This window comes from Geospiza fortis, unplaced genomic scaffold (assembly GCF_000277835.1).
Source record: "Geospiza fortis unplaced genomic scaffold, GeoFor_1.0 scaffold54, whole genome shotgun sequence".
In the NCBI taxonomy this organism is placed as follows: domain Eukaryota; kingdom Metazoa; phylum Chordata; class Aves; order Passeriformes; family Thraupidae; genus Geospiza; species Geospiza fortis.
In genome coordinates, this window is record NW_005054301.1 from 4532281 (window position 1) to 4555197 (window position 22917).

The window sequence follows — 22917 nt, forward strand, 5'->3', positions numbered from 1 at the left end:
ATTTGTTTGCAGTGGTTTCATTCAACAGGAGATCAAACACCTCAAACTCTTTCTGACACCATTGGAGTTCAGGGTGCTTAGCTCCTTTTAAGTTGAAACACTAAATATGAGAGAGCTTGAGTTATTGTTTAGGAAGATAAATAATAACTGATATTAGACCTCTTCCCTATCTGCCCCATCATTTAAGACAAATTATTTACCTTCCTAGAGAACATGAAGAGAACATGAAGTGTACCAAATTCGCCAGGCTGCTTATCCAACAGGAGACTTAATACTCCCGAGCAGGACTTCTTCAAAAGAAGACTGCTTCTCCTTTGCAACTTATATTACTAGAGAGTCTGTGATTAGCCAGATATTTTATCTCTGACACTGTGAGAAATATCACTGCCATAAACCCTGCAGTCCTTAGTAAAAGTGGAAGTACTTGGCAAAAGCTAATAAAATGAGGAACAATGACAGCAATCTCCAATGAATACCTAAGGAACAAATGAGCCAGCTGCCCACGCATATGCACACACACTGAAGCATTTTTTCTTCACATGGTGCATACACCAGCAGAAAATGTATCATAAGGACACTGCTATTTTAACTTCATGCCATACAAAGCACCAGCAGGGAAATGGATGAGGTGCTTTCACAGATCCTTAACTCCTGATTCACATTTCTCTTTACAAACTTAGTATCTAGCTTATTTAATAAATGGTTCTGTTTATTTCTGGATTCTTACCAATGAGAGCAAGAAGAGGAGACTGTGTCTAACATTCAACGAATGCAACAAAACTTTCTGTTCTCTCTTTTACACCACATCTACTTTTCTTCGAAGTTTTGAGCAATAAAATACAACAGCTGAAGAGTAAGGAAATAGGAAGTTGAAACACTTAGGGCTGTTCCAACCACTGGCGGTGATCAGGGAAACAATCTTATGCCAGTAGTTCCAGCTCTGGAAAAAGAGAAAGGGAAAAACTAAGCTATCTCAGCAGAGGAAACAGAACGATATAGACCTCTAATAGGTCTCTAATAGGCCTATTAATTCAGCTGGGACATCATGAAGCATTTTAAAGATGAGAGAAATTTTGAACCTTGGAAATACTGCAGCAATAACATGACCTTAAAGAGCTATTATTCAAGGTTCCTGAGAAAAATTGCTCACTGTTCTCTTTCGCTGATCTCTACGAGTCCCTAGTATCAAAACTCTGAGAAATTCTGAAAATACAGGGTGCAATATTCAATTCTAGAAGTTACCAGCTGAAATCACTAGACCTGCACAAAACTAGAAGACAACATTCAGATCCAAGGAAAGAATATTTTGCAGGGACAGTGTCAAGGTCCATTCTTCCATTTCTTGTAGGGTTGGTCTTGCAGTGTTTAAAAGGGGTACTTTGGGGCATGCTCCAATTTTAAACATTTCTGTATCCAAGTTATTGTTCCAGCTGCTATGCCTGCAGCATTTTGGCTGTACACTCCATTTGCTGTTAAGAAAGGTGTTTAATATCTCAATAAGAAATTTTTTCAGTTTTTGGAAACTGAAGTGTAGTCTGACAATATACACATATGACTACTTTTAATTCTATTAAAACACTTTTAACTCAAGAGTTGCGTGGCAGTACTCACACCCATGGGAAGCCTTGTTCCTCTTATCAGTAAATCAAGAACGTATCTTTTCTTTGGACAGTAATTCAGCAGCATTTTCTCACAGCTCTGAATTCTCCATTCTCCCTTCTTCCTGCAAAATCCCACTGATGATCAATCTCACTAAGCATGTTAATATGCTCCACCATATTTGGCCTTAACTTATTTACATTACTGTAAAGCTTCATGTGATTCAGTTTTGGTCTGCTCCTTGAAAGATAAATCAAGGCCTCTGTACAGATGAACTTTGGACTTCTGCAGCAATGTCTGTCACCATAGTACTTGTGACATACTTGCACAACTCACGTACAGATGCTCATTCTTAATATTAAGCCTTTAGTTGCTTATTTTTGCATCCTCAAGCTGGAACTTGCCTGTATTTAATACTCCTACCCTTGCTTTCTTAAAGATCTAAAGAAATTAAGGAGAAATAGTCAGCCATGCAGCGCCTGAGCCCCTTTGAAGTAACCAGAGGCAAGGACCTCTAATGAGACCACCTATCCCTTCCTATTCACAGCAGGACTGAAATCCACCACTTAATTTTGCTGTCAGAATTAAAGAGTAATCAGTCATTGCCAGCTAAGGTAACTATATTCATAGTGATGACCTACATGAGAAAATGTAAAGACACAATTTTCAACTCCCCAGCCTAAACAGATCCTTCCATATAAATCTGCTGCCATTAAAACATCAGGAATTATTACAATGACGAGGATGGTATATCAAAGAATCATAGAATGTCTTAGGTTGGAAGGGACCTTAAAAATCATTTAGTTCAACCTCTCTGCCATGGACAAGGACACCTTCTAATAGATCAGGCTGCTCCAAAACCCATCCAACCTGGCTTTGAACATTTCCAGAGATGGGGCATCCCATTTCTCTAGGCAACCACTGTTCCAGTGCCTCATGACCCTCACAGTAAAGAATTTTTTCCTAATATCCAACCTAAACCTACACTCAGTTTGAAACCATTCTCCCTTGTCCTATCACTACATGCCCTTGTAAAACATCCCTCTCCATCTTTCTCGTAGGCTCCCTTCAGAAAGCTGCAATTAGGTCACCCCAAAGCCTTCTCTCCGTGCTCAACCATCCCAATTCTCTCAGAATTTCTTCAAAGGAAACGTGCTTCATGCCTCTAAACATCTCAGTGGCCTCCTCTGGACTCACTTCAACATGTCCATGTCCTTTCTGTGCTCGGGACCCTGGAACTGGATGCAGTTCTCCAGGTGGAGTCTCATCAGAGCTGAACAGAGGGAAGGAATAACCTCCCTTGACCTGCTATCCACACCTCTTTTTATTAATAATAAATAATTCCATCTTTTTTGAAGAGATAATGCCTCTATTGGTGCACAACCATAAAACTAAACATAAAGTTCATCAGTACTTGTGGCCTTCTACCTTCTGACCTTCCAACCTTCTCTGAACTACCTGCTTCCTACACCATTCATTTATCAAGAAGATTCTTCTTTGATAATGATTAGCCGTAGTCCCCTGAACTCCAAGACAGTTGTCTTGATATACCCCACCACAGAGCGTGGCCTCTGTGATTACACAGGGAGGCCCCAGTCGGCTCCTGTCCCAAGACCTGAGATTTATACATGCCCAGTCTCCTTTTGGCTTGGCATTATCTGCTCTGCCAATGGTCTGAGTCATTCCCTTTAAGATGCAACAGCCCCGAGGTGGGACTGACAGACTGTGATGAAGAGGGACAGAAGAAGGGGACAGATGCTCCCTTTATTTTGTCATTGCATTTACCCAAGCACTGCAAGGGAAATGTTACCAGGAAGCTGTTAAAGGGCAACTTTTTCTGGAGTCACCGATACATCTCCATGTGACATTTACTCTGTGAGGAATGATTTATCCCTTGAGAAGGAAAGGCCTGAGTCACAGTTCAGAAATAAGTAAATCACCTTCTGGAGGAAGATAATGGCTCTGCCTACCATAGGGCTTTTTAAAATTTATCAGACAAAACTCTACCCCATTCTTGATGAATACTTAAATTTCATGTTTAGAGTATGTATGGTATTAATGCCCAAAAATATCTCAAGAATATCTCAGATTTATACCCTCCTCTGCCGCTAATTCCCTACGGGACCCTCTTCCTCCTCTTCCCCTTGGAAGACAAGACACTAATCATTCCCTAGCCCACACAGTAATTGTGGGAACACAGCCAATACTGACAAAGAAATCTGACTCACAGATTGGAAGTGCCATTGGGAGAGTAAGGAGTAGCAACCTCTCACTTTTCTACTACTCCAACAGAAACATAATAGAAGAGCCAGGATCAGGAGAACAGAGTGATCTGTACTGAGAGACTTCCTAGCATTACAGAGCCTGACAGAAGAAAAAAAATGGAAAAAAGACAGAACATAAATGCAACAGTATTAATAAATTATATTCACTATTAGAATGCTCTTTAACACCTTTCCCTGTGTCTTATCAGGTTACAACAACTTATGTTCTGCCCCAAACTGCCTGCTATTCACTATAAGATTATTCTCCAGTGATGTATTCTCATTATTTAGCCTAATCCACTTTGAAGCGATTTGAGCTCCAGTTTCTGCACAGGTTTAACTTTGATCACTTACAAGTGGAATCCTCCGGATGTACACAACATCTATGTAAGTACAAGAAAAGACACAGAAGAAACACAAGGTCACAGTTAAGCATGTACTGGAAAAGCTCTACAGTGTGACCTAGACAGAATTACCAGAGGAAGGGAGAGAAAGATTTATACCTATTTACATTATCCTTTCAAACCAGGAGCAATTTCCCCTTACTCTAAAACACTGAAATTTCCTATGAGATTTGCTCATATAAAAGATGCAAAATGAAACTTCAGCTGCAACCCCTTAAGCCTAAAACATGTTAACACAGCATTAATGATGTCTTGTTTTATTATTATTAATAAACCCTCTCTCAGACAGGATTAAACGCCAAAGGGAAGTCCAGTAGTTGTACCTCCACAGGGGAACTTGGGTGTCCAGAAATTTCCTGGCATTATTCACTGCTGCAAAGACAAGAGTCATAAAAAACCAGCAGAGCCTGAAGTCAAATATATCTCACCTGCAGCAATGGTGCTTGACAGCCAGCATGTACACCCTGTAGTCAATACAAAAGTTTCCTTAAAGTTATGGGATCCTGATGTGATCAGAGCTTAAAGGTACATCAGTCCATGCTTGTATATGTGGGTGAAGCATCACAAATACTTTACTCAAAATTAAGCCAAATATATTTTTGGGATGGACAAAATGAAAAGCAAGGACACAGGACAAACTAGGGAAAATAAAAGTTTCAAGTTACCCATGCTACCTTTTTTGGTGGCCTTTTCTCCCTCCTGCCTCACGCTTTGAACATGCAGTCTCATAATCTTCTGGGTTGCAGTATACCATGCACACTCAGCAGCATCCCTGGGAAAAAGGTCTGTCCTTCCACAGTGTCCAAGATCTGGTTCTTTGGTTACTCCTGTCAGTATACTCCCATGGCCACATTGTGCTGCAAAACCCCTCTCTACTAAAACCATTCTTGAACCCCCCTGCACACTTCAGAAATCTTCTTCCTCAGCCTTATGATCCAGGTCTCCCAGTGGAACACATTCTCCTTTGGTCTGAAAAGTCTCGTCTGAGCTCATCCATTGAAGGAGAGAATGAATTTAAAGGAGACAGTAGCATTGTAAGCAATAAGAAAAGTCCTATCTGCCAAGCAGTCATTAAAAATTCTGCTTAAGGAAGAGCAACTGCATTTGGCTGTGTATTACATGTCACTATGGACACTACTCTCTTCTAGGAACAGCTGCAGACTAACTGCACTAGCCTGTGAAAAGCCATTCTGTATCAGAAATGGCCCAAGGACTGCCAAAAGGTCAAGAACTAGAGGAAAGCACACCTTCTTACACTCAGCCAAAATGCATATCCTGCAGCCAGTCAGATCAAGAGTTCTTTGATTACTCTGCGAGATAAATCCACCTGCAAAAAAAGACCTTATTGCAGGGAAGCAGTGTCTTGAGAACAGACAAAAACTAACTGATAGAAGAAAATCACTTTTCTAGGCAAGTGATGCCATGCTGTCACTCTGTGTTTAAGCATACATAGACCACTTGGCTGATGTGAAGCTTGCATTTGGTAAGAATGAAAAGAACAAATGGGAAGCATAACCAAATCCAAAAGTGGCCAGGAAAGAATATGCAATACATACCATTTGCTTATTTGCAAGTGGACCCATCATGTCCCCCTGCTCAGTACTTGCTGCAGTAATTACCTAGGCAGCTTTTGTGGTCTTCTGGAAACAATAACAAAAGTTAAGGGACTTCAGATCAACACAGAATTATGACTTTTTTATTATAATTCATCAGTGGTAAATCACTCTTATTCCCCTCTTAAGAGACAAAATCTGACAATATTTCTTCTGGGACATTTCTCTAGTTATTTGGAACAATCAGCTTCTTGAAGGACAATACAGGAAGTCCTTTTTCCTGATGAGTGTTGATAATAACCACTGAACAGGTCAGAAGGCACACAAAGGGAGCTATGACCAGTATCACTACAGCAGAAATATGCATTCCCATTAGTAATGTTGGATGACATGAGCCACAAAGTTTATTCTGATATACTCATTTCGTCAGTGAGGTGGCTTTCAAATTCCTTTCTAAACCAGAAGAGTATAAGGATTAGTTTTTTGTGACTACTAGAGAGCTCTTCGGAAAGCAGCTCTATGATATTTGCAACCAGAAGAGCTGCTGGCACTTTTGGTGGTCTCAGAACAAGGTCACTTGGTCATAATGCTCTTTTCCCATCATTGTTCCTTTTTATCACTGTAAATATTTAAGAGCTTCTTTGTACTGATCCACCAAACTTATCTCTCTTCGCCTGCCATTGCAAGCCCTTGGATGCTCCATGAATCCAATGTCCAGACTGTTTGCTCCACTGCACAGAAACGCCATCATGCTGAGAGTCGTTTGGCAACACCTGCCAGTGATGACTCTGTTGTATAACAGTCCATTAGCACAAAGTTCTTAATGAAAATGAAAGCTGGTAATGAAGCCAAAAGGCAGCAGCAGTCTCTAGTCTGGGGAGGGTAATTAAGCTAGAAGAGATAGAGTGACTGAAGAACAAAATTAACACACAGAAAAAGAAAAAAGAGACCTGGTAGTGCATTAGCACTAATGTAGTTATGGCAAACCATCCAGTTTCCTTTATGAAAGCATTTTGTTTGCATTTGGTGGACTATTTTTTAATTGCTAGCTGATATAACAACAGCTTATTGCTCCCTTAGAGATACAGATGTCACCTAGAGCAACACACACAGGATTTCAACATGGAGCAGATGAAGAACCTCTGAAAAATGATGGAAATCTACATATCTATATTGTGATACAGCTGAGCTTTGGAGAAGGGGAAAAAATTAAGTTATCCTCCTCTAAGTTGCCATCTCATGTTCACTAGGTGTGGAAGAGAAAGACTCCCCAGAATGGCTTAATTTCAATAAAATCGTCAAAAGTCAGTGGCTTGCATCTTTGCACTTGCTAAAATACTCTATAAGCTGGTGCTGTAGCACTCATTGCTAAGATGTCCTCTCTTGCTACTGGACCTAGAAGGCCTTCAACGAATTGAACAGTAACCTTTCTACATAATTTCTCTGAGACAACCCCACGATAATTCCTTCTTCTCCTGCGTGTTTATGGTCCATATGTGTTTGGAGATGGCTTTCATATCTTGCCACTTCCTCAGCATGAAGACCTAGTATACATACGAGGCCTTTGTCTCTCCTTCTTAATCAAGTCATGCACAATCTTAATCACCAACCCTTTAAAATACTTAGAATTTGCTTGACACATCTCCACCTTACAGTACTTAAGGTCCTTAAAAGTTTAGTCTAGGTGCAGTTTATCAGGTCTCTTTACAGATGAATTATGCACCTACTGCTTTATGAAGGATGTCATGGCACTTAGAAAACAGAAAAATGTTGCCTGTCCACACTGATGATTGCAATTCTTCCCATTCTAGTCAAATCTATACATTTCATTAATATGTCATTCCTTCCCCTCTTTGTGATCACTAAGAAAAGCACTAGACAGAAATGACAGTAACTTCCAAATTGTCTAGCCTTCTCAGTTCATGAAAATGCTGTTGCATTTTGAATTACTAATTTATTTTAGACAACTCATGTTAAAGCCAAATTTTAATTGTGGGGTTTTTTAAAGTAGGGCATTTTGTCAAATGACACATTGGAGTTTAAACAATCACTATCTTCTTTTCATCCACTAATTCTGTAACTGAGTCCAAAAGCAATCAAATGTCCTTTATGAGTTTTGTTTATTAAATGCCACTGATAATTGCTCATGGTTCTGTTATTCCTTATAGTTACAAAGTCATTAATTTTAATATTGTTTCCATTATTTTATTAAAGGCTGATAATTCTTTTAAGAAACAGTTTGAAAGTTAATTCATTTGTTAATTCTTTGTTTGGGGAACGACTCAAATTAAGCCATGCATAGAATCTAACTGTTGAAAAGCTGCCATAGTTTTTGATTCTCCTAAGAGTGTAATATAAAGGACCAGAAGAAACACAAGCAAACAACAACTAGAGGTTATATTATGATCATTATGCTATTGTAGTACAGTTAATGCATACACACAATGTACCACAACTTCTAGAAAAATCCAGAAATGTTTAACAGCCTCACAGAACAAAAGATTGATGATCCCACTGTCTGTGGGTTTGGCTAATTTTTATGTATTTTATTATCATCCTATACAGCACAAAGGTATCTCATGGACTTCACGGTCTCATACACTAGAAATCATAATAGGAAAGGCGTACTTAAATCTTTTTCTTTGAAGTAATTCCTGAAAGGTGGCAGGGAAAGATTTAGAAGGGGGAAATATGAATCCCCAATACCTTGTGATAGAACAAGAGGAATTTTCACTTTCCTGCTCTAAGCAGCCCACCATGCCAACACGTGACAGCAAGATGTGCTAGGAACAGATTAGAGACTCTGACACTCCCTGCCCCATCCCCAGGGTGCCAAGTGCCCCTGCTGAAAATTCATATGAACATTTCTAACCATTTCCAGCAGTGGCACCAGCAGAGAGCTCTGCCAGACAGCAGAACAGCCTCCTGCCTGCTTTGGCTCAGACATCACACCCTGGGAAAACTGGGATCTACAATCAAACCTCTTTAGGAGTGGATTGAATAACTGGCTCTGTTTACAGCTGTTCATGTGGCATCCCAGCCACCACCAGGTAATCACCTGAACCTAGGGAATCACTGGCCTGTAACTAGAGACTGGCCATGTAATAAATATACTGCTCAATAAAAAGACAGATAATCTTGTAATAAGAGACTCATGAATCAATCTTGTTGTTTCAATGTTTCCTTCCTTTCTTCAAAGCACTCTCTTAACCAAGTGAAATCTTTATGTACAATGAAGTGAATCTCTCCATTTCCTGGCAAGCCAGTGTCTCAAGTGCAGGAGGGACTTTTTATTAATATTATACGCCTGTGAAAGATGAGGGAAATGCAACAGTAGCAAATTCTACATTGCCTAAGAACAATATCATTGCTTAGGCCAACTTCTAAATGGGGCTTTGATGTGACTTGCTGTACCTAGTGTGTTCAGCTGAAAGCTTGCTTAGCTCAATAGCTGTGCCAACAGGAATCTGAGTCTCTGGGCTTTGTTCCTAGCCTTAGTAGTTCACCCTATCTCTGTGGAAAATCAGGTAGTCTCTGTCCTTCACTGTCTTCTGTTAAATGGAAAATACTAAGTGCTCTGAGTGACTACACAGTACCTCCTGCTCACAGCTTTACCAGTATATCTTGTTTCTAGCTCTGCTACCCCATAACTTGCTGAAGTCCAGAGTGCTGCTAACTGCCCCTCTACTTGCTGAAGGTCCAGAATAGTGTGCACTAACCTAACGCTGAGCCTGAGCAGCAGCATGGCATCAGTGCCCTAGACCAGAGCACCAGAGGGATCCAGCACTTCATGGCAAGTCAAAGCAAGGCAGAACTGGGGCTTGAGTGGTAGAGTTGTGGGACAAAACAAAACAGCTGTACTACAGCTCCAAATCTAGTCACACAGGCAGGGTAACATAAGGAGACACTTTAAAATGTGTTTGGCATAGATGGAAAGATACTGACAGTTATTCTGATAAAAATATACTTGGAACAAAATAGATTTTTTTAATCATAGCTATCCATCAATACAAACAAGGTAAAGCAAAGTGACACACTAAGAATAAAATCAGAATAAAAGATACAAGAGAAATAATGATCACCAGATAAAAAGAGAACAGAAGCTTAGGCAATCATCATTATGGAACTACTGAAGGAGAATAGTGGAATTTTCATGGAAAACTTTTATTTATAACTTCTGAAAATTCATATTCTACATGGTCAAAGTTCTGGGAACTCACTGTTCCTGTCCCCAAGGTGACCCATGAGCCAAAGAGACTCCAATCAAAGGCAATAAATGCATTATAAGAAAGAGTAGCGTTAAATGAATTATGCGAAGGTTTAACAAAAAAATATCACAGCCCTCAAAAAAGCATTCAGCAATAACTCCACTCAAATTTTTTGTGTGGACTTAACAGGGCACCATCCCCTCATTTCCACTTATACCCCATCTTAGTGATGCCTGACTGTCAACTGACAGGAGGGCAGAACTGCTCCAACTCAGAACCACAATGAAAGGAGTAAAGTCAGGATATATCTGATCCTTATCGCAAAAGCCATGACAGCAAATATTAACTGGCTCTTTTTTGGTACATGTAACATAGAAGGGTGAAGACCATACAGTCATAGCCACTGTTGTGACTGTGGTCCCTAAGAACAGAGTTGAAAGATTTGAGTGAATGGGGGCAGCACACACAGTGGTAAAACACAAAGTGAGAACAGTAACATGGGTAGGACAAAAAAAGTCTCTGCCTGGGTCATGTCTGTGCAGAAGATCTCACACTAAGATGATATGTTAGGTGCCTGTCAATCACAGCTGCTGCCTGGGGAGCAGCCAGCAGTGACTTCCAAAATCTGCAAACTGCAGAGGAGAGCAAGCAGCGGGTTCAGAAGTAAGATACAGGCCCAGGGTGGAAAGGCAGCACCACCAATATTAACTTGCCTGTCTCTGGCTTCAACTACCCAGTGTAGAAAGAGAGAACATACTTCCTGTTGCAAAGAGAACATCCATTTCTTTCCTGGAAAGTATGTTCCTTCAAACAGTACAAGCTGCAGCTAATTAGTCTCAGGGACAGACAATTTAGTAGGGCCTGTATTGACAGGACAGGGAGTAGTGGTTTTAAATTAAAGGAGGGTAGATTTAGTTTAGATATGAGGAAGAAATTTTTCACAATGAGGGTAATGAAACACTGGAACAGGTTGCCCAGAAAGGTGTTGGATGCCCCGCCCCTGGAAACATTCAAGGTCAGGTTGAATGAGGCTCTGAGCAACCTGATCTGGTTGAAGATTTCCTGTTTTCCAGCACTGTTTGCTTTCTCAACACCACAGCACAGTTTCTCTCAGGATCTGTAGGCAGTGCTGCACTGTAAACCCATGCAGTATCAGAGCCAGAAGATGTGAATAACAGAGCTGAAGATGAACTCAACTCTTTGCCTAGGGCCCCTGCCCAAAGTCCAGGCTCCTGTCAGGGGTGATTTGCCAGGCCCTGTGGAAGCACAAGCCAGACTCCAGGCCTCCAGTTTGCAGGTAAGGTACAGCATGACCCAGCCTTGTAAACTGTGTTGCCCCTACAGTCTGGGCATGCCAATCCCATGGGGCAGTTTCTCTGTTCATCCCAAGAGGGGGCTGGGCCCCCCTTTTCTACCAGCATTGTGTCTGCCCATTACACAGAGGGAGAAGTAATAGAGGAAAAGAAATTACTCAAAACATCTGAAATAATTTGTGACCACAGCGTGGGGCATAAGAATACAGAGAATCCTTTTCTTTTGTACTTACTACCCAAAAACCTAGTACACTTACAGAGTAATTAATTTAGTTTCATGCAACATTAGACAAGAAACTTATCACCACTTCCATTTCACACATGGACAAGCTAAGGTTCACTGTGGGCAATCAGAACAGCCTGAAGCAAAATCAGAGCAACCAAGAACTGAACTGAAGACTGTAAATCTTGTGCTTTAACACTACCTTTCCTTTTTCAGCATGACCTCCTCCCAAGCTGAGATGTTACTTTTCCATATTCAAAGGTATTACCTTCCTCCCTAGAGAGACCTGAAGGCTGAGCTGGCTTCTCTTCTTTCTTTGCTTTGAGGAGAAAAAAAAAAAAAGGAAAAAAAAAGAAACCATATCCACAAACACACTCCAAAGGCAGTCTTATTTAATCCCAGTGTAATTCCCACTGCTTTTTCTTAATCCTTTCACCTGTGAGATAATTGCCAGCATTCTGGGAAGAACTCAATGCTAATCATAGACTTGCATAAAAGGAGACAAAGAACCAGATAAAACAGTCTAAAGGAAATCACAAGGCCTGATTTAACCATGCACATACATATCCATTCCAGACACCCTGCTGAACTAGCCTCTTTCACAACAGATGAAAGGTCTGCTAATGGGCTTGGAGGTGAAGGCCATAAAAAGCTATGTCAGTAAATAGAGGCTTTAGTCTTCTCCTACTGCATTGTGGAATGAGATATCACAAAAATCAAATACCAAAATAGGCTACCAATATTAATATCTAGTTGCCTAATACTCAGCAAAAAATCTATGGGGCTATCTTCCCATCTTATTCTGTCCAGAAGACCAATATTCACAGCAGATTCCTCTTCCACCACTTTAGCTGGGACTCCCAGATAAGAGTATGTATGTTTCTGCTACTCTTCCTTCTGCTTCCCTTCCCTCTTTCCACTGCTGGTGCACTTCCTTTCACTGAAAAAAATTTTCCACTCCTTGAACAATTTAAGTGCCTTAGTTCTTTTCCACTTGCCCTTAAATTTCATGCCTTCAAAGAGAAACCCTCATTGTCTCTGTGTGCTCACATTTACTTTCCCAACAAAATCCTTACACAGCACACTCAGGGCACCTTTGCATTAGGATAGGTTATTTCCTTCTGTAGAATGTTTTTACAGAGAATATGTGTCATTTCCCTTTGTAAAATATGGTTGCTATTTCTATGGTCATGTACATGTTTATCAACAGGTAAATACAGTTTTAATCTTTTTAGAGTATTGCTTTAGCAAGTGGAATCTAATTGGGAGAGTCCTTGGTATAGGAGGCAAGTTATTTGGTGGTTTATAAAATAGATTGCACTGGTGCTTAGAGAAACAGGAATGGACAAGAGAACTCTGGCATTTATTGCCTGTTCTCCTCCAGCTCTCTCCATCTCTGTGTGCTTCTGCTCATTCAACTGTAAAACAAGGAAAACAAATAATTAACCTTCTTGCTGGATGGATGTGAAGCTGAATGATAATGCTCTGTACTGGCTGTGTATTGTTTTCAGGACACGCTCTAGGTGTCAATGCAGCAGCTCCTTGTGCAGTGGTGAGAGGCTTTTGCCCCCACTCCATTGCTGCAGAGGCATAAAGACCCCAAAAATTCACAGGGAAAGTCAGCTGCAGAGCCAGGAACACAGCTCTCACTTCTGAGGCCTCTTCTGTAAGCATGATGCTGTGCAGGAATGTACTCCAAGTATTTATAAGACGCCAGGTCAGGAGGTTGGTGAATTGTCAACATGCTACATGTGCTCTGCTGATGACAAACAATCAGCACACACACAAAAAAAGAGTTTTCATGAGATTCACAGATAGATTTGGCTGGAAATAGCACAAGGGAAGAAAAGCAATCACTCATAAGAGTGGAGGCCATAATTCAGTATCTCTTAAAATGAACTGCTGAGAAATGGCCAACTGGAAATCCCAGCAAATAGAGCTGTAACAAGCTCAAGGCCAGAAAAAAGGGAATCAGTGTGTATCCACTGAGCTCATCAATGTGAAAACTTGTAAAGAGGTTTCAAGCTCCGAAATCAGTCAGATGGGAGGAGAGTCAAAGACAAAATGATTTCTGAAATAAATTTATTTTCAGTTATTTTTGGAAGACAAAAAGGAGGGACATTGGTACATTGGAAAGCTGACAAAAATCATTATTCTCTATAAATTGCTTTGACATTGTATATGCAGTGACCTTCACAGCACTACCAGTTTAATGGCATTTACTTCAGCAGTAGCTGATTTCAGTATTAAACAGGGATGCATAGCACAAGATTACACAACTAAATCACTCTTGTAAATATTTAATATCATTGCCTTTCTTTTTTTTCCCTTTTAACAAATCACTACCAAAGGCAGAGCACACAGTAGAAAATACATTTATTTATTCTATCCTGGAAAAAGCTTAGTGCTCATGCATTTTATCTATCTAGTTCTCCAAATGACTTTGACACTTGAAAGCCCTTGTGATCAAAACAGTCTGAAGGAAGGCAATTTTGCAAACATTTAAGAACTGATTTCATGCACTGATCAACATTTACAAAACTTGCCTGATGGAATAGCACAAAGTTTAACCCAGCAGATTGATAGCAAACACCTGAAGGAGAAAATTAGTAAGAAAACTGCACTGCTTTAAAAAAAGTACCTTAGAAGACAAAAAGAAGGAAAATCAGATATTCTCTCTCCACTCTTCTCTTCACCGACACCAAAAAATAAAAAAAAATTTAAAAAAAAATCATCATTTGGGAAATCAAAGGGAACTCTCATACTTCTGCCTGATAATACAATAAGTGCATCCACCACATAATACTTTCATACTATTATGGATGTACAGTGCAGCATAGCAGGAAATTAAGTGTCCACAGATTTCTCTTAAAATACATTTGTTTTAAAGACGGAGTCAACAGAGAGAACAAATAAAGTACAAGAATGTAGCAAAGAAAAATTACTAGTGTGTATAGTATAATATCTTGTCTCCAGTATAATAGTGTCTCTAGTATAATATCTTAATATAAAATTTGCTGATAAATTTAAATGCCCAGCCTGGAATTGAGTACTTTAAGTATAGCAAATAATTTTTAAAGAGAGCCTTACAATCTGAACATTCTGATTTTTCCAACTTAAGGGAAAGATTTTTTCCACAATCTGGCATAAATGGTCTGTCACAGTGTGGCAAAAATGATATTCTGTTCAAACTGCCAATGATCAGTGACATAAAGCATTCTTTGTAACAGTATTTCATGAGACAAGTAATAAAAGCTATGCTTCTTTTCAGCAGTTTCACAACAGGGGAAAGAAAAAACAATGGATATTTAGGAAGTGAAAAAATTCTGGGGAAAAATAATTTGGTAAACTGAAAGATAAAAAACACATGTAGAATGCACCTTGCACACATGTCTACAGACTTCTCTGAGTCTGCAGAGTAGGACTATCCAAAATAAATATGAAAATAGTCAGATAAATGTGTTATTTGGATGATGGAGTTGGCCAGTCCTGCAAGGCACCGGTGCCTGAAAGGTGCGTGCCCTTTGTGAGAGCTGGGAAATGCAAATGCACAGCGATGCTAGGGCTGCCCTGGGTTTTACAAAAGCTTGCAACGTCTTTAATGCAGAGCTAAACGAGAGCCTGTAATCCCTGTGCTGCGATGCAGCAATGTGCTCTCCCCTCACAGGACAAGCCAACAGCCATGCAAGATCCTTTTATCAACATTCACAGGGTTGGAAAATAACTGTTCACAGTTTGCTTCCCAACATTAGTGAGTGAACCGAGAATTGCTCAGAGAACAGGCAGCTGAATACACATGTAAAAGACAAAGGTTCTTCAGTGATATTTATTCTAGCCAAGTTTTAATATTTCAAGGCTTATAGCAACTAACTCTTTACATAATCAAATGTAATTATCTGATCCCAGCTGGTGATCAGAACATTCATCATCAACCTGGTCATTATTAATATACCAGTAATTAAGGGAATAAAGGTGTATGCTTCATAATGCTGGCTTAATACAATTCACTATACATAATAAGACCCCAGATCCCTTTAAAAGACAACTATTTTAACATATTATACCTTTTTCTTACTACTACTAACAATGAAAAATCACAAAGACATAGTATTTTAGAGCAAATACGATTTTTTTTTAAGTCTTCAATAAAAAGAATTTGGTCAATTAAAAGGAATCATGTCTTGTTTTAGAAATAATCTGACCCATAAGCAGTTCCCTAATCAAACTGACTGATATGAGAGAAAAGCTCGATTAAAATGCATGCAATTGACAGAATCAAATTGTAAACACTTACCTACAAATATTACATACCATCTTCTTGCTCTACTGTAGGAGAGGAGGTGATTTCTCAGGCACCACTGTGTGGTACTGCTTGGCAAATGCTACTGACTTTTTAATGGTGACAACCGTGTACACAAATCCTAAAAGTACCAGTTCTGTTTAAAGCCTTTCCCCACAAAGCAATGCTGGTAAAGAACCATTTCTATTAAATGCTTTGTAGTGTTTAACAAGAGAACTAAGGCCATAATTTAATGAGAATTATCCAGAGTCCCTCAGGATAGTGTTGGAACAGTTTTAGAGTCAGATTCCTCCCAGCACTATTTCTTTTACAGTAGTGCGTTTCCTCTGCTTCAGTATCAGGTATACCACAATAAAATGCTTCCAGAACAGTGAAGAATATGGCTCTTAATATCAGTGCATGAAACCTCTCAGTATAATGAGCTCATCTAGTATGAGACCAATATCTCACAGAAAATCTTCTATAACAGACTCTGGGGACTTTATCCCTGGAGGTACACAACACATTCCCAAGTGCAAAACACCATTAATTTCTATAGGGTTCTCCAGCTGTTTAGGGAATGCAATAGACTCAGCACAGCAACTTGCAGGGTAGGTTATCAGGAACCAAAATTTCAAAACAAAAATGCTTTCAAAACAAATGTATATGCCACAACCTGTGATGGCTGGGTTCACACCTCATTCCTTGCTCTCTGCAGTGGTATTTTCTATTATCTAACCTTATTTCATAGCCTATCAGAACGGATTTCTATACATGCACTCCAAACTATCAAGGCTTTTGAAACAAATGAGGAAATGAAAATCAGCATGAGAAGGAGCTCTAGCTCCATGAAAGGATGAATACAGCCAAATAAATGAAGAGTTCTGCATGTCACAGGAAGATATGCTTTGCCAAAATCAGAATCAAAACCCACAATACTGATGTGGGGAAAATCACACACCATTAGGCATGAATTAGTAACTGACCCACATGACCTTCTTCACAGTAATAGTTTTACAACCATTTGCATGGCATGTTATTCCCTGATCTCTAGTCAAAATATTTACCAGCTGGTAAAGCACAGCAAATAAGGCTGCTGTTTGTAAGCTCTTATTTTTAATGTACAAGATCCAGCTTACACAGCACATATTTTCTAAACTGTTCAATACCATAACGTTATCTCTCTAGTCCACAGAAGGCCACAAGGAGCCTTAAAGCAGGAAACTCCCCTCTTTCACGGGGTTTCCTATTTTTGCAACTGTCTGATGTGTGTGACAGGGTCTATTTTAGTTCCTGATGGCATTATCATTACTTTGCTGCATTACCATAAAGCCCAGGAAATAAGCTATTACCCACCACACTCCTCCCAGACGTTATCAGAGACAATCATGCACTCACAAAACAGCATTAACTGTGAGAATTAGAGTCCATTTAAACTGCAGCTGTTCCTTCATTCCTAAATAGGTTCTTAGATCAAAACTTCTCCCTGACTGGTCTCATTACTTAATGTCCATTTCAACTGGAAAAAAAAAAGACTACTTTAAAAAATTTTATGTTTTACAGATAACATTTCTTCCCTGTAATATGACAACCAGGTAAGTAACATTAAAGTGAAGAATTTTTCAAAAAAATACAGTGGACATTTTAGCTTTCAGATTTGTGGGTTGAAATTTTGCCTTCAAATCCTCTCTGGCAAAAGAAATGAACCTGTAATTTTGATTTTCTATTTCTAGTTTCTCTTATTTTCAGAATCAATCTCAAGCTTCAATTATTTAAGGGAAAGATGTTCTATTTATTTTTAACAATACTAACTCTGCATCTGCTGTTAAATGCAAAACTTAAATCTTAGATTTAATATACATGCCGGTGTTCTTTTCAGCTAAAAACCCATGCCCTAGAAAGTCCCAAACCACCACAACCCTGTATTCTGCTATTATCAAAAAAACCCCACAGATTATTATGTTCCATTTCCTATTCTCTTTCTTTGTCTCTTTGTTACCATCCATTGAAAGGGATCAATCTGCAGAGGAAAAACACTTTCAAATCTAAACTGAAAAACCTAAATGTCAGGAACATGCACAATGTCTCTTTAAGAGTCAACAGTAAATTAACTTGCCCATAACAGTGCAATAATTAGCAGTTAGTAGCTTATTAAATGGATGGCAAAGGCCAAGCTGCCATCTGGGATCTCCAGTTTCTTGTGATTGTTATTATGTCAAGATGTGCAACTTGCATTAGCTTTCATGTCACTGTGCTTGCCCTTACTTTACATGTAAATTTTAATGAAACATACAGCACTTTAAAAATCAGACATCCATCAAAAGTGCTATTAGCCTGCCTTTTACAAAGCACATGGCCTGTTTTGCTGCCTCTGCATCTCTACATACCACTAAATGCCTCAAATGAGAAAAACAGGGTGGGGGGAGTAGGGGAAAAGACTTTCAATTATATCAATTAAATACTCTCTCTGGGTAGAGAGAAACCTGAGCTTTGTTGAAAACAGGAGACTACAATACGGCCTAAGACAATATTTTAGCTCCTGTTTACACACAACACAACCACAATGCCTTTAACTCTCACAAGAATCATTATTCTTAATAAAAATGAAGGCCAGCAAAAAATCAGCTGCTTATCCACACATCAGAGGGAGAGTTTTAAAACAAGGCAGAAAGAAAACATATGAGAAAAAAATTAATTACCTATAAACCACAAAATACTTAAAGCATTATTTAATATCTTATGCATATACAATATTTGTAAACTCACATGCTCATAAGCACAAAAATAATTTACCAGAACTGTCCTATTATGTTTGTGTTCATAAATGTATTACAAAAGAGGTATAAAAAGAAGAATAAGACATCTATTCCTTTGCATTAGCTGATATTGAACATTTAAGTGACTTCATTCCCCAAAATTTAGAAAATGTCACCACCACTGGAATATAAAGAAATAGGATTAATGCCTTGCAGAAATGCCACCAAATACTTTACATTTGAAATCATCAACTATCAATCACCTCTAATTAGAGACTTCAACAAATTACATTAAAATATTTGTTTCTTCCCTAAACAAAATATGAAACGAGCAGCAAAAATTCACTTACAAAAAATTTATTCCAGAAGAATAACATCTTCATTCAAGGGGCTTTGATTCTATCAGAGAGGTTTTGCATTTTTGTTATTTGCTAATCATAAGATAAAATGCTTGATTTTTTTAAGTAGTCATTAAGAGTAAAGTTAGAATTGAAAGTCACCATCCTTATAATAATGTATGATTTTTTTCTCACCAAAGGAAAACAAACCCACTACCACACATATTTTAGAGTCCTTTCATTAATACTTTTAATTGTAGAAACCAAAACCATACAATATTCACATTTAAAATCCAAATATCAAGATACTTTACAGGGCAAAGCACAGTCTAAAAATCACTGCCAAGGCTGGCAAGACAAATGTAGTGTTGTTTTTCCCCTTGTATAATTAGACATTTAGAGAGCACAAATGATTTAATTTGCTACTGATGTTTCACTTCAACATTTGCATAAACTCTTGGCCATTCAGCTGGACTTATTCACATACAACCATAGAACCATTTAGACTGGAAAAGACATTTAAGGTCATGAAGTCCAACCCCCAGCGCTGCCAAGTCCATCACTAAACTGTGTCCATGAGTACCCCATCTACATATCTTTTAAACATCTCCAGGACTGGCAAGTCAACCACTGCCCTGGGCAGCCTGTTCCCATGTTTGACAACTCTTTCCATAAAGAAATTTTTACTAATATCCCATCTAAATCCATCCCTGGTGTAACCTGAGGCCATTTCCCTTCATTCCATCTCTTCTTACTGAGACGAAGAGGCTGACCTCAACCTTGCTAGGCTGGCCTTTCAGGTAGTTGTGGGGGCAAGGAGGTGTCCCCTGGGCCTTTTTTCCCTAGATTAAAGACCCCCAGCTCGCTCAGCTGCTCCACATTAGACTTGTGATCCAAAACCTTCACCAGTTCTGCTGCCCTTCTCTGCATCTCAACACCTCGATGTCTTCCTTGTAATGAGGAACCCAAGGTGCAGCCTCACTAAGTACAGGGGATGACCACTGTCCTGCTCCTGCTGGCTACACTATTTCTGAAGCAAGCCAATACAAATCCTAATGGTATTACTGGTGAAAAAGAACTTGAAAATATTTTCCTGATCAGTAAGGTCCAGTCATTTCCTTCTATTCAAGCCCACAAATGCTATTTCATTTTTCCTGTGTCATTACCTTCAGGTCAATATTACTGAACATCTCAATGAAATAAGAACCTCACTCTTTGAGAGCAATGCTAAACCTTTCAAGACTTGAAAGACCTACTTCATTTAAGAGCAGGTAGGACCAAAGCAGATAATCTGATTTTGCAATGCTGATTATTAAATGGCAGAATTGGCAGTAGCCTTTGGTCCACACAACATGCATTTTAAAAGATCCCACTCTTTCACTTCTCTCTGACAATTAAGAAAAAACCTACTTCATACTGAAAATGAGATGGCAGCTGTGTAGTTCACACCGAGCACAACTACTGATGAAGGAAAGGAAGGAAAGGAAGGAAAGGAAGGAAAGGAAGGAAAGGAAGGAAAGGAAGGAAAGGAAGGAAAGGAAGGAAAGGAAGGAAAGGAAGGAAAGGAAGGAAAGGAAGGAGCCACATGCCTTGGAGAAGAGCCAGCAGTCTGCAGACTGCATGGGAGCTACAGGGTGTCCCATGCACACCCAGAAACCACCTCACTGGTCATTCCCTGTGTCAGAGAGGGCATCTTCAGTCCTTTGGGTTATTGGCCCACTGGAGTCAATGTGAATTTTGCTATTGCCTTCAAGGAGACAAAGGACTTAGTTCACTGAAAATTGCAGATTCCACCAAGAATACAGACAGTTTTCAAAGGGGACATGAGCCTCAGTAGAAGTCAGATCCAAACCAAGAGTGATGGTAAAACAAAACCCACATGGTAAAACGTAACAAAATGGCAAATAAGCATTTCCTTAACAAAGACTTTCAAGAGAACAAATGATATGGAAGAAGGTGATAACACACTAACTCCAATAGCAAATTAAAGTTGGATATTTGTCATTTCCTTTGATATCATTTACTTGTGGGGAAGCATTAGGGAAGTAAACTTAATATAATTGTTCCTTAATTGCCAGTACCTCTCCAGAAGAGAAGTCATATTCAGCAATTCTTGCCAAACTAAACAAAAGTCCTTGCTCATCACATATTTACCTCACCTCCATGACCAGTTCTGTACCTCAAATAAGAACTCAATGCATTTAACCTGAAACCTCAGCTCAGGTTAAAATGCAAGTGATATCCAGGTGCTTGTCTGTATCTCAACTACTACAGCGATTACCCCAGAATACCTACACTTCATCTTCTTCAATTTTCCAGGAACTTATTTAAAAAAAATTGAAATTTCCAGAACTTTTTAAAAAGGATAGATGCAGAGAAAGCCTATTTACTGCAGTGGAAACAACTAATCAAACACTTACTTTAAATGATGAATGCAAGGTCACAGACCACTATATGCTATGAAGAAGTTTTATGAAATCAAATACATCATATCCAAAATTAAATCAAATACATCATATCTTTTGGCTATATACATGACATGAGACAGAGTTGTTGCCAGTTTTTACTAAAAACTACAAGAATGCCAGAAAAATATGAACCTTCCATGCTAGCACTAAAGACATCTGATGCCACTTTCTCTGTGAGCTGAAGGCCATGTGCGAGTTCAAAATTACAGTTTGAGCCCTCTGAAAGCAATGCCATTTTTCACATAGACTGATGGTTCTCTGACAAAGTCACTTGCTATAACTAGAGCTAAAAACTACACATAGCTGGGAAGTGAAATGATATTGTCACTCAATGACACAATAAATTAAGTTTCAGTACATATTAATTAATTGTGGACTATAAATTATAATCCTCATGCCTACCAGTTCAGTTAGAATATTTGCCTTGGAGAAGACTTTCAGCTTGGTCCTGCACAGGCTGGTCTGAAGCATAAATACCACCCAAGAAAAGAACATGAACTAACATCACACAAGACTTGCCCTGATCTACACTGACCCTTAAACCACACTAAGCCATATATCAGCTAACTGAATTATTGGCAGCTGTGTGGAGGCTCTGACATTTTATACGGTCTGCTTAGAGCTTCAGGATCTCAGATTTTTTTACAGTGTATATATGTGATTATTATGTTCTGATGTTCACCTCTTACTGAGAAGATAGCTCTGAGTACAGCTTAGGTATTACCCCCCATCATCCAAGTTTGGAGATAATAGAAAAACTATGAAATTAATTATTGGAATATTTTTCCAACTTCAAAATAGAACAAATAATATTGATTACGTAATGTAGTCCATCACAGAGAATTCAACAATACAATATTGTTAGAAGAAAGCTGGGCATCAGAGAAAGGAATCATACAAATTAAGGTGTTTAATATGCCTTTGTGCTCCCTTGAATTCAGATATTACAGGAGTAGTAACTATTGAGCAGAGACTGCTTGTGCCTCAAAGGAAAGTTATTATGGACAAATCCTCTGAGCTCATATCCCTCCCAAATTCATAGCTGCACAACTAGTCATTTCATTCCCCAGTGTCTTACTGGCATGGACACAAGCAACATCATCCAACATGTTCAAATCATGCTAATAAATATATCAGATTTTTCAGCAGTGTATTCATTGGAACAGAGTAAGCCTCAGCATAACAAAACCTTTTAATCTTTCTCATTGGAAAATAGGATCAAAACCAAGATTTTTCTCAAGCCATGTCTATAACTTATCAATCAATCTTTACTTTTCCTTCTGGTTCAACTGGAGACCCATAGCAAGTTTGCAGTGTTTTGCCTTTTTGGCAGTTTTGATAAGCGATGGATGACTGCCCTCAGCATGCCTAAGATGGGTGTGAGCTGCTGAAGAGCAAGTTGGAGCCCCAGAGCAGACTAGCATGCCCTGTGCTTTACTGGGCTGCAAAGGAAATGGACCTCTCTGCTTAGCAACTCTGATTACTTCTGCTTCCTCTGCAGCATTTTTGAAA

At 39.1% G+C, this 22917-nt stretch overlaps 1 protein-coding gene across 4 annotated transcripts in view; it reads right to left on the reverse strand.

The window, feature by feature from the left end:
• Positions 1 to 22917, reverse strand: part of LOC102042939 (neurexin-3) — a 394756-nt gene that overhangs the window by 326032 nt on the left and 45807 nt on the right. The gene's annotated exons all lie outside the window — the stretch shown is intronic.